The sequence below is a fragment of the Vipera ursinii genome, assembly GCF_947247035.1.
Source record: "Vipera ursinii genome assembly, chromosome: 2".
Taxonomy (NCBI): domain Eukaryota; kingdom Metazoa; phylum Chordata; class Lepidosauria; order Squamata; family Viperidae; genus Vipera; species Vipera ursinii.
Window position 1 is genome coordinate 10,806,903 of NC_139513.1, and position 14,849 is coordinate 10,821,751.

At 47.8% G+C, this 14,849-nt stretch overlaps 1 protein-coding gene across 1 annotated transcript in view; it reads left to right on the forward strand.

Annotated features, from left to right (window-relative positions):
* The first annotated feature begins 504 nt into the window (after positions 1–504).
* The window catches only part of LOC310636531 (uncharacterized protein), a 142,481-nt gene continuing 128,136 nt past the window's right edge, over positions 505–14,849 (forward strand). Inside the window, exon 1 of the mRNA XM_083356470.1 lies at positions 505–545. The gene's annotated coding sequence lies outside the window, so the exon portion shown is untranslated. The remainder of the gene's footprint in view (positions 546–14,849) is intronic.

The window sequence follows — 14,849 nt, forward strand, 5'->3', positions numbered from 1 at the left end:
ATCCTTGGGAGGGAAGCAGGGATCCAGCATCCACAGCGCCTCTCCGATTCCGGGCAGAAGGGAGGGGAAGGCAGAGGGGGGGTCCTGGGTGGACTCTCCTCCCCCCCCGTCTGTTCTCTCCTGCGCAGCTGGAGTTGGAGATCTTGGAGATCCAGAAGGGATCCGCTCGGGGTTCTTCCCCTTCCTCCCCCAGGCGATCCCCCAACCTCGGCTGCACGGAGGACCCTGCCCCGCTTCCCCTCCCCTCCCGTCTCGGCCGCGGAGGGGAGCCCGGGAGGGAGGGGGAGGAGAGGGGGCGGCCAAGGGGCGGGGCTGAAAGGCGGAGGCGGAGCCTGAGAGGAAGAGAGAAGCCCCGCCCCCCTCGACCCTCCCACTCGCTGGATCTCCGCTTCCTTCCTGCCGTCCCGCTTCTCCTCGGGAGTATCGGCGCCGGATCCCTCGGGAGAGGCTTCTGGATCCCGATCCGGGCAGGTCTGGCTGCTCTCCTCCCTCCGGCCTTCGGGGCGCCCCTCCCGCCAGGAGAGCTTTTCCCCGCCAGCAGAAAGGTAGCTGCGGATCCGCCTCTTCGTCCTGCAGGGATTTCCTTGGGGAGATTCGGCTCTGGCGTCGCCTGCGGGGAGCGGATCCCTTCCCTTCCCTCCTGGGGAACAAAGGGGGATCCCTCCCCGGGCTGGATCTGCCCCCTCCTCGCCCGGCCAAGGCTCTCCGCGGGGCTCCGGGTGGATCCGGGAAGGAGCTTTGGGGAAGTTGCTTTCAGAAGGTCTCTCTGTGGTCCGTCAGAGCAGGAAGTCTCCGGGCATGCACATCCTCGCAGGTGCAGTTGCAAAAACGGAGTAAACGGAGCTTTAAAACCTGTATCGAGGTTTGCAGTGTGGTATTAACCCAACTGACCTCGTTGCAATGGGGAGGGGAGGGTTTGGGGGAAAGAAAACAAGTTTTTATGTGAATGATTACTTTGCTTCTGCTTTCAAAAAAACCCTCTGTGGAATCCCTAAAAAGCATTTTTTCCCCTTTTTTTGCCCTGAGGAGGCTGTGATGAGGCAGCCCTGTTAGGTATATGGTGCTAGCCTACAATGTTGGGTTGAAAATATATTAACCATAATGCTATGTCTTTAAGAAGTTAATTGGCCAATGGGTGTGTAAGTGTTCTCATGGCCATAAGAGGAAGCTAGGAACATAGCTTCTCTCTCTCTCTCTGAATTCACTGATCTCTACTATTACTATTTTTGCTCTGCTGTTGGTTTACTACTGTTGTAAACCTGAACTGTGTATTGACCTCTGGACCGGGAAGAAGACTTTGTAGCTTGGACTGTTGCTATTGTTTATGACCTGAACTGTTTATTTTTTGACTGTGCATTTTTGTTCTTACACCACCTCAAAAGTAAACTACTTTTTGTTTTTATAACTCAGTGTATTCTTGTGTGACTTTTACTGCTCTCAGTACCCTTCCTTGTCTGTGCAACTCTTTGGTAGCACAAGGAGACCTTGCACAACAAATTCCTTAACAAGCCCCTTCTCGGTGGATGTTTTACAAAGCACAAGTTTTAAGGAGGTTTTGAGGCTGGCCTTGTAAAGCAGGTAATAGAACAAGCTGATGGCTAGAAGGCTGCCTTCCATAATTTTAAATATTTTTCAAAACGCCTATTGGAGGCAGCTGCAGAGACCTGGAATCTTTGTGGCTTTGTATTCTCCAAAAAGCTTAAGAAAGAGCAGCCCTCTTCACACATGCTCTGCCCCACCTGATCTCTCTCATCTTCCACTGAGTTTTTCCTACATTGGTCCCTCTTGGACTTCATCTTGCTGGTTTCTCTCCGTTTTGGCTCATCAATATCTTCCTGAATAATGATTCTATCTCCATTATTCTATCTCCATTCTAGAGAATTTGGAAATTGAGGCCTGGTTGGAGAAGCAGCTTCCTGCACAAAGGGCCAGTTGGTCAGGTGAGATCAAATCGGTCAGCGGTGAGGGTCATACCTGGCCTTGATTCACAGCAGTAACGAGTGACCCAGAAACCTCTTACCCGCAACTATATTTCTTTTCACTTTGGGGAAGCTCTCTGTAGCTTTATTTTCTCTGATCAGCAAAGGTCCTTTTACGAGCGGCTTGGCTGTTGAGTCTGGAGAAGGATGAAATGCCAAATCTGAGCCATTTTCCCATCCTCCTTTCCTGTCTGATTTTCTGGGGTTGAGTCACTTTTCTGGTGCACTGACTGAAGTCCTCTTTCCAATACACACACACACACACACACACACACACAGAGTGTTTTGGTTGGACCTGGTTGTGCTTAGACAAGCACAACAGACAAGTTGCCTAGTGTGATCCAGGCATTCAGTTGGCCTCTCTCCCATCCAGGTAGGAAATGCAAAAGAATGACCTCAATTCAGACAGCAGCTTTGTATCCCAGTCCAGGAACCTCCCAACTCATGGGTGGCCTATGCCTGGTCTCCACGACCTCCCCCACCACCATTGTCTGGTCCTCCTCCTCACCTAACCACTGCTTCACTGAACAACTGAAATGCCAGTCTCAACTGTGGTCCTAAGTTGAGGACATGTCTCCTACAGATGTAGGGCCTCCATCACTGTTTCAGGTATACCGAGGACCCTATCCTGGGCAGAGGGTGGGACTGGAAGACCTTCAAGGTCCCTTCCAAGGCTGAGATTTTGTGATCCTCTACCATTCTCAAAAGGAAATATTATTCTCGATTTCTTTTTCATTCCAACAGCAGATAAGCGATCGTAACCAAAGATTTATCTGCAATTCAAGGCATAATAGAAAATCAACCCAAGGCAGCAGTCACCAGTAAGCATGGAGCCTGGGAAACTCTTGGATCCCCCGTCAGACACAAGGAGCACTTCGGAAAACCACACAAAAAAAAACTATGAATGCTCAGAGTGTGGGAAATCCCTCGCTCGCCAGTCCTCCCTTTTGACCCACAGGAAGGTCCATGTGGAAAGTGGATCCAGTCAAGGTTTGGAGGATGAGAAATCCTTCTCTGGAAAAGACACCCAAGATTCCAGAAGCTCCTCCAGACTAAAGCCCTATAAATGTCTGGAATGTGACATATGCTTTGGTCAAAAGTCACGTCTTCTTACACATCAGAAAATCCACACTGGAGAGAAAAAATATCAATGTCTGGAATGTGGGAAATTTTTCCGTGAAAAAGCCCATGTCAGAAACCACGAGAGAATTCACACAGGAGAGAAACCTTACAAGTGTTGGCAATGTGGGAAGAGCTTTTCTTGGAATTCAAGTCTTTGGGCCCATGAGAAGATCCATGCAGGAATAAAACCTTACAAATGCTTTGAGTGTGGAAAATCTTTCACCCAGAGTTCAGGTCTTTGGACTCATGAGAAAACACACAGAGGGGAGAAAAACGAAAAGTGCCTCGAATGTGGGAAACGTTTTTCCAGGAAATCACACCTGATGCAACATCAGAGATGTCACACTGGAGACAGACCCTTTGAATGCCCAGAATGTGAGAAACGATTTACATTTTCTTATGAACTTCGGAGACACCAGGAAAGGCACAGAGGAGAGTTACCCTATCAATGTGGGGAGTGTGGGAAAAGTTTTGGTTTCCTAAGAGAGCTTCAGATTCATCAGAGAATCCACACAGGGGAAAAACCATACAAATGTGGGGAGTGTGGGAAATGCTTTTCACAAAAACAACACCTTATAAGGCATGAGAGGCTCCACACAGGAGAGAAGCCATACAGATGCGTAGAATGCGGAAAATGTTTTACTCAAAAGGGGGACCTTTGGAAACATCATAGAACACACACGGGGGAGAAGCCACATCAATGCAATGAATGTGGACGATTCTATCGTACCTCATCCGCCCTTAAAAGTCATGTGAAAATTCACACAGGGGAAAAAAACAACAAATGTTTAGACTGTGGGAGAACATTTGCTGATGTAAGTTCCCTCAGAAGGCACAGCCGAATCCACACAGGAGAGAAGCCCTTTAAATGCTCAGAGTGCGATAAATGTTTTTCTCAGAAAGGTAATCTTGTGACACATCAGCGAACCCACACTGGAGAGAAACCCTACAAATGTCTGGAGTGTGGGAAATGTTTTGCCCATCCTTCAACACTGCATGCACACCAGAAATCACACAGGATAGTCGCCTTATAAGTGTGCAGAGTGCGAGAAACCTTTCCGTTGTAAATCAGAGTTAAAGATGCATCAGAATGCCCATTGCAGAGATCAATCTCTTCTGTTGTGAAAAAAACTGATTTTTTTTCAAAAGTCACATCTTAAGGTTAATCAGGAACATCACACAGTGTCAGAAGGGAAATCCTACTATTGTTTGGTGTGGGAAAAATGTTTTTCCTACTCAAGTAGCCTTAAATACCATAATCAAGAAAAACTGCATAAATCTTTGCCTCAGAAAGCAGCAGCCTTAGTAGCTTAACGGTTATTACACAAGAGGAAAGAGCTATAAGTGATGGGCGGAGTAGATAATGGTTTGCAGAGTGCAGCTAGTCTCCACTTACAGTCGCAGTTGGGAAGAGATTTCCAGTCATAAGTTGTTACGGTGGTTAGTCGAGGCACCCATATATATCGGAGCTGATTTTCTGACATGTTTCTGGTCATTAAGCAAGTCACTGTAGTTTAAACATAAAGCCATTCTTCGAAATGTGTGTGTTTTGATAAAAAGTGGCAATACGCCAGGAACTACCAGAAAAAGAAAAATTGGGATCCCACAGCTGCAGGATCACACAAGTGGTCTTACAAGCTATACGATTGCCAAGCATCCATAATGAGGTTACATAACTTTTTGGCTTTTGGGATGTGGATTGGGGTGTGTTGGAAGCTGGCTTTTAGGTCATTATCATATATGGACACGTATATAATGTATATTCACCTTCATTCGTGACAGATTTTCTAGTTGAAAATAAAAAACGTTGAAAGCAAAGTTCTTGCCACTTTCCTGTATTTCTAGCAAAGAGAGTCAAATCAGATGGAAATTGCTCAGATATTCAGGAACACTTAAGAATATTGAAAAATGTTATTTTAAAATTCTTGCCAGTGTTTGACAAATGGAACATTCTTCTTCAATGATTTCATTATTTTTCCTTGGGCTCGATCTTCACGCCCGCTAACAGGAAAAGAAGCCACAGCCTGTGTTCCACTTACGGCAGCATTTGGGACTGGAGTTTCCATCCTTAAACGATGCCGTCATAAACCCCTGACTGCACTGCACAGTGATGACAATCCCTACTGTCCCGGTTACCGTTGTTACTTGAATCCCACGGTCATTTGACGGGGCAACTTCCTGCAGGCTTCCCACAAAGTCAGTGGGAAAACGGGCAGGAAGTTGTGAGTCCCAGGTCCACAGGTGCAAAGCATCTCCTGAGACGGAGCAAGGAGTGTCCCAGGCTATGGGAGAGGGTCAGGAAGTGTGCTGCCACCACGTGGCTGTTCTTGGGAAATTATAATATGTTAATTGGGTCTGCCAGTACCTTTCCCCTTTCTGATGTATTTCCTATCCTGCTCATGATGCTGTACTAGGATCCACCCCTTCTGGGTTGGACTTCCCCTTCCCCTTGTTCCCTTGTGTTCCATCCTCCATTGTAACATCTGAACACAAGCCATGCGGACAGTAATCCCGTTACTGTCTTTTGACCTTAAAGCACCGTCCAGACTTCACCTGACCACACCTTCTCTGCTGTAATCATCTTCATGCAAAATAAAGGTATTTCAGATGAACCAGGTACTTTACGAGTTCACTGTCTGGAAAGGGCCGTTAAATTGTGACTAAATTTGCTTAAACAGACCAGTGCAAGTGTTAAGAAATTAAAACACTAGCACGACGAGCTTCGATTCAGAACAGGAAGGGTGTGCAAGTGGCGTGGCATGGGTGTGTGTGCGAGAGAGCAAGGGGTGCACAAGAGGCTTGGTGTGGCAGCAGGAGAGGAGTGACAGGACAGGGAGAGGACGTGGGGGAGCGAGGGTCACGTGGGTCAGGATGGAGGCAATTGGGACTCCGCAAGTGGCTGGCACAGTGCAGAGGGGTCAAGGGAGGGGATGTGAGTGGAAGATACCCAGCAACCTGCAGTCTTTCATGCCAGCTTCCCCTTTGACTTTTCAGGGAAGCCAGCATAGAAGTTTGCAAATGGCAGTCATGCAAAGGTGGGCGCTTGCCAACCAGTGGTACCTGCCTACAGCTTGCAAAAGCACTCAGATATTGATCACAAACGGCCGGAACAACAAGGATCAGTTGCAGCCACCAATTGATTCTGGGTGGTTATGCCCCAGATGGGCCTTTCCCAATCTGGTGTTCTGAAGATGTTCAGGGAGTCGAAGTCCCAAACATCTGGAGGTCAGCAGCTGGGGCAAGGTGGCCAGAGGGGTCTCCTGGCTCTCACTGGGCTGACCTGTTTAACTCCTGCTTTTTCTTCTGCCTCTTCCTTAAACCCGGGTGCTGCTCTAAATGCTCCTAATTGTTTTTGTATCTGAGAAAGAGAAATATTTCAGACTGCAGAGTAAACAAAATGTCACTCTATATACAGCAGGTTAACCTTGTGTTTCTTGGGTTGTGGGTCCAGTGATTATCTCGCCACAAGGAGGCTTGCTAGCATTCACTCAATGGAATCCTCCAGATGTGAGTTAGGCTGGGATTCTACTCCCATAACATCTTGGCAGCTGGACCTGATGGGAGTTGTGATCGAGCAACTCAAGGAGAGAAGCAACCTAGAACTAAGGAGAAACTTCCAGACAGTTAGAACAATTAACCAGTGGAACAACCTGCCTCCAGAGGTGGAGGAGACTGGACAGCCATTTGCCTGAAATGCTATAGGGTTTCCTGCCTGAGCATGGGGTTGGACTAGATGACCTCCAAAGTCCCTTCCAAATTATTATTATTATAACTGCAGCCTCCAGGCAGGTGAGCTGCTCTTAAGGCATCTAAAGGTTACATTTGATAATGTTTGGAGCTGGTGAACAGGCCACATAAGCTTAATATATATTCAAAAGTTGAAATATCCTTAAGAGACCCAAATCGACACTGAGTGTCAAGGGAGGGGTGGGGTAGAGAATAATAACAAGGGGTCTCCTCAGGGCTCTACAAACAGTGTATAAGTCTCTGTGTGAAACGGGAGACCCCGAAGCCCAGCAGTGGCTCAAGTGTTTTTATCCTTGGGAGGGAAGCAGGGACCCAGCATCCACAGCGCCTCTCCGATTCCGGGCAGAAGGGAGGGGAAGGCAGAGGGGGGCCCTGGGTGGACTCTCCTCCCCCCCGTCTGTTCTCTCCTGGGCTCCTGCACAGCTGGAGTTGGAGATCTTCGGGATCCAGAAGGGATCCGCTCGGGGCTTCTTCCCCTTCCTCCCCCCAGGCGATCCCCCAACCTCGGCTGCACGGAGGACCCTGCCCCGCTTCCCCTCCCCTCCCGTCTCGGCCACGGAGGAGACCCCCGGAGGGAGGGAGGGAGGGAGGGGGAGGAGAGGGGGCGGCCAAGGGGCGGGGCTGCAAGGCGGAGGCGGAGCCTGAGAGGAAGGCAGAAGCCCCGCCCCCCTCGACCCTCCCACTCGCTGGATCTCCGCTTCCTTCCTGCCGTCTCGCTTCTCCTCGGGAGGATCGGCGCTGGATCCCTCGGGAGAGGCTTCTGGATCCCGCTCCGGGCAGGTCGGGCTGCTCTCCTCCCTCCGGCCTTCGGGGCGCCCCTCCCCCCAGGAGAGCTTTTCCCCGCAAGCAGAAAGGTAGCTGCGGATCCGCCTCTTCGTCCTGCAGGGATTTCCTTGGGGAGATTCGGCTCTGGCGTCGCCTGCGGGGAGCGGATCCCTCCCTTCCCTCCAGGGGGGCAAAGGGGGATCCCTCCCCGGGCTGGATCTGCCCCCTCCTCGCCCGGCCAAGGCTCTCCGCGGGGCTCCGGGTGGATCCGGGAAGGAGCTTTGGGGAAGTTGCTTTCAGAAGGTCTCTCTGTGGTCCGTCAGAGCATGCACATCCTCGCACGTGCAGTTGCAAAAATGGAGTAAACGGAGCTTTAAAACCTGTATTGAGGTTTCTAGTGTGGTATTAACCCAACTGACCTCGTTGCAATGGGGATGGGAGGGTTTGGGGGAAAGAAAACAAGTTTAAATTGAATGAATTGATCTCATGTTGTTTTAGCCCACGTGAGATCCTCTTTTTCCGTGCTCAGCTTAAAAGCCCAGCCAGGAAACCCTTTGTTTTTATGCGAATGATTACTTTGCTTCTTCTTGGACAAAAAACTCTGTGGAATCCCTAAAAAGCATTTTTTTCCTTTTTTTGCCCTGAGGAGGCTGTGATGAGGCAGCCCTGTTAGGCATATGGTGCTAGCCTACAATGTTGGGTTGAAAATATATTAACCATAATGCTATGTCTTTAAGAAGTTAATTGGCCAATGGGTGTGTAAGTGTTCTCATGGCCATAAGAGGAAGCTAGTAACTAGCTTCTCTCTCTCTCTGAATTCACTGATCTCTACTATTACTGTTTTTGCTCTGCTGTTAGTTTACTACTGTTGTAAACCTGAACTGTGTATTGACCTCTGGACCGGTAAGAAGACTTTGTAGCTTGGACTGTTGCTATTATTTATTTATTTATTTTAATTCCATTTATATCCCGCCCTTCTCCGAAGACTCAGGGCGGCTTACAAGCTTAGCAGTAGCCTTCATTCTATGTATATGTCTGCTTATTAGGGCTTTCGCCCCCCCAAGCGGCATTATTACAAAGTCAGCTTAATTGCCCCCAACAATCTGGGTCCTCATTTTACCTACCTGGGAAGGATGGAAGGCTGAGTCAACCTTGAGCCTGGTGGGATGCGAACCTGCACTAATTGCAGGCAGCTGGTGTTACTTAAGGTGTTACTTAAGAAGGCCTTAGCCCACTGCTCCACCAAGGCATTTTATGACCTGGACTGTTTATTTTTTGACTGTGCATTTTTGTTCTTACACCACCTCAAAAGTAAACTACTTTTTGTTTTTATAACTCAGTGTATTCTTGTGTGACTTTTACTGCTCTCAGTACCCTTCCTTGTCTGTGCAACTCTTTGGTAGCACAAGGAGACCTTGCACAAAAAATTCCTTAACAAGCCCCTTCTCGATGAATGTTTTACAAAGCACATGTTTTAAGGAGGTTTTGAGGCTGGCCTTGTAAAGCAGGTAATAGAACAAGCTGATGGCTAGAAGGCTGCCTTACATAATTTGAAATATTTTTCAAAACGCCTATTGGAGGCAGCTGCAGAGACCTGGAATCTTTGTGGCTTTGCATCCTCCAAAAAGCTTAAGAAAGAGCAGCCCTCTTCACACATGCTCTGCCCCACCTGATCTCTCTCATCTTCCACTGAGTTTTTCCTACATTGGTCCCTGTTGGCCTTCATCTTGCTGGTTTCTCTCCGTTTTGGCTCATCAATATCTTCCTGAATAATGATTCTATCTCCATTATTTTGGATTGTGAAGAAATAATCCTATTTTCTCCTTCCTCTTCCGGGTCACTTACAGATTATGTTCAGCATTACTCTTGGCATCTGAGCCTTTTTCCTTTCTCTTTGCAGGAGAGCAGTGAAGATGTGGCCATGAGTTCCGCAGAGGAGAAGGGGCGTTCTTGGATCGGGACCCACAAACTCCATTCTAGAGAATTTGGAAATTGAGGCCTGGTTGGAGAAGCAGCTTCCTGCACAAAGTGCCAGTCGAGATCAAATCGGTCAGCGGTGAGGGTCATACCTGGCCTTGATTCAGAGCAGTAACGAGTGACCCAGAAACCTCTTACCCGCAACTATATTTCTTTTCACTTTGGGGAAGCTCTCTGTAGCTTTATTTTCTCTGACCAGCAAAGGTCCTTTTACGAGTGGCTTGGCTGTTGCGCCTGGGGAGGGATGAAATGCCAAATCTGAGCCATTTTCCCCTTCTCCTTTCCTGTCTGATCTTCTGGGGTTGAGTCTCTTTTTGGGTGCTTTGACTGAAGTCCTCTTTCCAATACACACACACACAGACACACACACACACACACAGAGTGTTTTGGTTGGACCTGGTTGTGCTTAGACAAGCACAACAGACAAGATACCTAGTGTGATCCAGGGATTCGGTTGGCCTCTCTCCCATCCAGGTAGGAAATGCAAAGGAATGACCTCAATTCAGACAGTCCTGTGCCTTGTGCCAATCCAAGGGTTGTGGAATAAGCCAGGTGTGAACTTGGGTGTACCGAGTGCCCATGTCTGGTCAGAGGGTGGGACTCAGGTGACTTTTGCCCCTTTTTATGACCTTTCGAGAGACGCGGTGGCTCAGTGGGTTAGGACACTGAGCTTGTCGATCAGAAGGTCGGCAGTTTAGCGGGTCGAATCCTGAGTGCCGCGTAACAGAGTGAGCGCCTGTTACTCGTCCCAGCTTCTGCCCACCTAGTAGTTCTAAAGCACGTAAAAATGCAAGTAGAAAAATAGGGACCACTACGGTGGGAAGGTAACAGCGTTCCGTGCGCCTTTGGCGTCTAGTCATGCCGGCCACATGACCACGGAGACGTCCTCGGACAAGCACTGGCTCTTCGGCTTTGAAACGGAGATGAGCACCGGCCCCTAGAGTCGGAAACAACTAGCATGCATGTGTGGGGGAACCTTTACCTATGACCTTTCTTGCTACACTTGTTAAGTGAATCATCTAATCACCACAGTTCTCAAGTTACTAACATGGGAAGTTGAGGGGGCCCTGAAGAAGCTGACGGATGCTTTGGGACACGTTGCTTAGCAACAATATGGAACATGAGGCTTAGAGAATGGCCCAAGGCTGCAAAGGCCTCCGGTCTGGGGATTAAGGCCTCATTTCTCAGTGGCAGTGGAGACACTGGGCTGAAGTCCAGTCCAGGGGTCATTGTCAGATGGCTGAAACTGTTGAAGACTCCAGGCCTCCACTTAAGACGCAATCCCAGTATTGTTGTCAATCCGGCCTGCTTTTCATGGCTGTGCTTGTATAGCTCACGCTTCCAGGGGTGACTGCAGCTTTGTATCCCACTCCAGGAACCCTCCAGGTCATGGGTGGCCTATGCCTGGTCTCCATGACCTCCCCCACCACCATTGCCTGGTCCTCCTCCTCACCTAACCACTGCTTCACTGCACAACTGAAATTTCAGTCCCGACTGTGGTCCTAAGTTGAGGACATGTCTCCTACAGATGTAGGGCCTCCATCACTGTTTCAGGTGTACCGAGGACCCTAACCTGGGCAGAGGGTGGGACTGGAAGACCTTCAAGGTCCCTTCCAAGGCTGAGATTTTGTGATCCTCTACCATTCTCAAAAGGAAATATTATTCTCGATTTCTTTTTCATTCCAACAGCAGATAAGTGATCGTAACCAAAGATTTATCTGCAATTCAAGACATAATAGAAAATCAACCCAAGGCAGCAGTCACCAGTAAGCATGGAGGCTGGGAAACTCTTGGATCCCCCGTCAGACACAAGGAGCACTTCGGAAAACCACACCAAAAAAAACTATGAATGCTCAGAGTGTGGGAAATCCCTCGCTCGCCAGTCCTCCCTTTTGACCCACAGGAAGGTCCATGTGGAAAGTGGATCCAGTCAAGGTTTGGAGGATGAGAAATCCTTCTCTGGAAAAGACACCCAAGATTCCAGAAGCTCCTCCAGACTAAAGCCCTATAAATGTCTGGAATGTGACATATGCTTTGGTCAAAAGTCACGTCTTCTTACACATCAGAAAATCCACACTGGAGAGAAAAAATATCAATGTCTGGAATGTGGGAAATTTTTCCGTGAAAAAGCCCAAGTCAGAAACCACGAGAGAATTCACACAGGAGAGAAACCTTACAAGTGTTGGCAATGTGGGAAGAGCTTTTCTTGGAATTCAAGTCTTTGGGCCCATGAGAAGATCCATGCAGGAATAAAACCTTACAAATGCTTTGAGTGTGGAAAATCTTTCACCCAGAGTTCAGGTCTTTGGACTCATGAGAAAACACACAGAGGGGAGAAAAACGAAAAGTGCCTCGAATGTGGGAAACGTTTTTCCAGGAAATCACACCTGATGCAACATCAGAGATGTCACACTGGAGACAGACCCTATGAATGCCCAGAATGTGAGAAACGATTTACATTTTCTTATGAACTTCGGAGACACCAGGAAAGGCACAGAGGAGAGTTACCCTATCAATGTGGGGAGTGTGGGAAAAGTTTTGGTTTCCTAAGAGAGCTTCAGATTCATCAGAGAATCCACACAGGGGAAAAACCATACAAATGTGGGGAGTGTGGGAAATGTTTTTCACAAAAACAACACCTTATAAGGCATGAGAGGCTCCACACAGGAGAGAAGCCATACAGATGCGTAGAATGCGGAAAATGTTTTACTCAAAAGGGGGACCTTTGGAAACATCTTAGAACACACACGGGGGAGAAGCCACATCAATGCAATGAATGTGGACGATTCTATTGTACCTCATCCGCCCTTAAAAGTCATGTGAAAATTCACACAGGGGAAAAAAACAACAAATGTTTAGACTGTGGGAGAACATTTGCTGATGCAAGTTCCCTCAGAAGGCACAGCCGAATCCACACAGGAGAGAAGCCTTTTAAATGCTCAGAGTGCGATAAATGTTTTTCTCAGAAAGGTAATCTTGTGACACATCAGCGAACCCACACTGGAGAGAAACCCTACAAATGTCTGGAGTGTGGGAAATGCTTTGCCCATCCTTCAACACTGCATGCACACCAGAAATCACACAGGATAGTCGCCTTATAAGTGTGCAGAGTGCGAGAAACCTTTCCATTGTAAATCAGAGTTAAAGATGCATCAGAATGCCCATTGCAGAGATCAATCTCTTCTGTTGTGAAAAAAACTGATTTTTTTTTAAAAAGTCACATCTTAAGGTTAATCAGGAACATCACACAGTGTCAGAAGGGAAATCCTACTATTGTTTGGTGTGGGGAAAATGTTTTTCCTACTCAAGTAGCCTTAAATACCATAATCAAGGAAAACTGCATAAATGTTTGCCTCAAAAAGCAGCAGCCTTAGTAGCTTAACAGAGTTATTACACAAGAGGAAAGAGCTATAAGTGACGGGCGGAGTAGATAATGGTTTGCAGAGTGCAGCTACTCTCCACTTACAGTCGCAATTGGGAAGAGATTTCCGGTCATAAGTTGTTACGGTTGTTAGTCGAGGCACCCATATATATCGGAGCTGATTTTCTGACATGTTTGTGGTCATTAAGCAAGTCACTGTAGTCCTAAACATAAAGCCATTCTTCCAAATGTGTGTGTTTTGATAAAAAGTGGCAATATGCCAGGAACTAGCAGAAAAAGAAAAATTGGGATCCCACAGCTGCAGAATCACACAAGTGATCTTAAAAGCCATCAGGTTGTGTTGAGGTTACATAACTTTTTGGCTTTTGGGATGTGGATTGGGGTGTGTTGGAGGCTGGCTTTTAGGTCAACTATCATATTTGGACATATACATAATGTATATTCGCCTTCATTCGTGACAAATTGTCTAGTTCAAAATAAAAAACGTTGAAAGCAAAGTTCTTGCCACGTTCCTGTATTTCTAGCAAAGAAAGTCAAATCGGATGGAAATAGCGCAGATGTTCAGGAACCCTTAAGAATATTGAAAAATGTTATTTTAAAATTCTTGCCAGTGTTTCATAAATGGAACATTCTTCTTTAATTATTTCATTATTCTTTCTTTGGCTCGATCTTCACGCTTGCTAACAGGAAAAGAAGCCACAGCCTGTGTTCCACTTACGGCAGCATTTGGGACTGGAGTTTCCATCCTTAAACGATGCCGTCATAAACCCCTGAGTGCATCGCAGAGTGATGACAATCCCTATAGTCCCGGTTGCCGTCGTTAATTGAATCCCACGGTCATTTGACGGGGCGACTTCCTGCAGGCTTCCCACAGAGTCAGTGGGGAAACGGGCAGGAAGTTGTGAGTCCCAGGTCCACAGGTGCAAAGCATCTCCTGAGACGGAGCAAGGAGTGTCCCAGGCTATGAGAGAGGGTCAGGAAGTGTGCTGCCACCACGTGGCTGTTCTTGGGAAATTATAATATGTTAATTGGGTCTGCCAGTACCTTTCCCCTTTCTGATGTATTTCCTATCCTGCTCATGATGCTGTACTAGGATCCACCCCTTCTGGGTTGGACTTCCCCTTCCCCTTGTTCCCTTGTGTTCCATCCTCCATTGTAACATCTGAACACAAGCCATGCGGACAGTAATCCCGTTACTGTCTTTTGACCTTAAAGTACCGTCCAGACTTCACCTGACCACACCTTCTCTGCTGTAATCATCCTCTACATGCAAAATAAAGGTATTTCAGATGAAGCAGGTACTTTACGAGTTCACCGTCTGGAAAGGGCCGTTAAATTGTGACTAAATTTGCTTAAACAGACCAGTGCAAGTGTTAAGAAATTAAAACACTAGCACGACGAGCTTCGATTCAGAACAGGAAGGGTGTGCAAGTGGCGTGGCATGGGTGTGTGTGCGAGAGAGCAAGGGGTGCACAAGAGGCCTGGTGTGGCAGCAGGAGAGGAGTAACAGGACAGGGAGAGGACGTGGGGGAGCGAGGGTCACATGGGTCAGGATGGAGGCAATTGGGACTCCGCAAGTGGCTGGCACAGTGCAGAGGGGTCGAGGGAGGGGATGTGAGTGGAAGATACCCAGCAACCTGCAGTCTTTCATGCCAGCTTCCCCTTTGACTTTTCAGGGAAGCCAGCATAGAAGTTTGCAAATGGCAGTCATGCAAAGGTGGGCGCTTGCCAGCCAGTGGTACCTGCCTACAGCTTGCAAAAGCACTCAGATATTGATCACAAACGACCAGAACAACAAGGATCAGTTGCAGCCACCAATTGATTCTGGGTGGTTATGCCCCAGATGGGCCTTTCCCAATCTGGTGTTCTGAAGATGT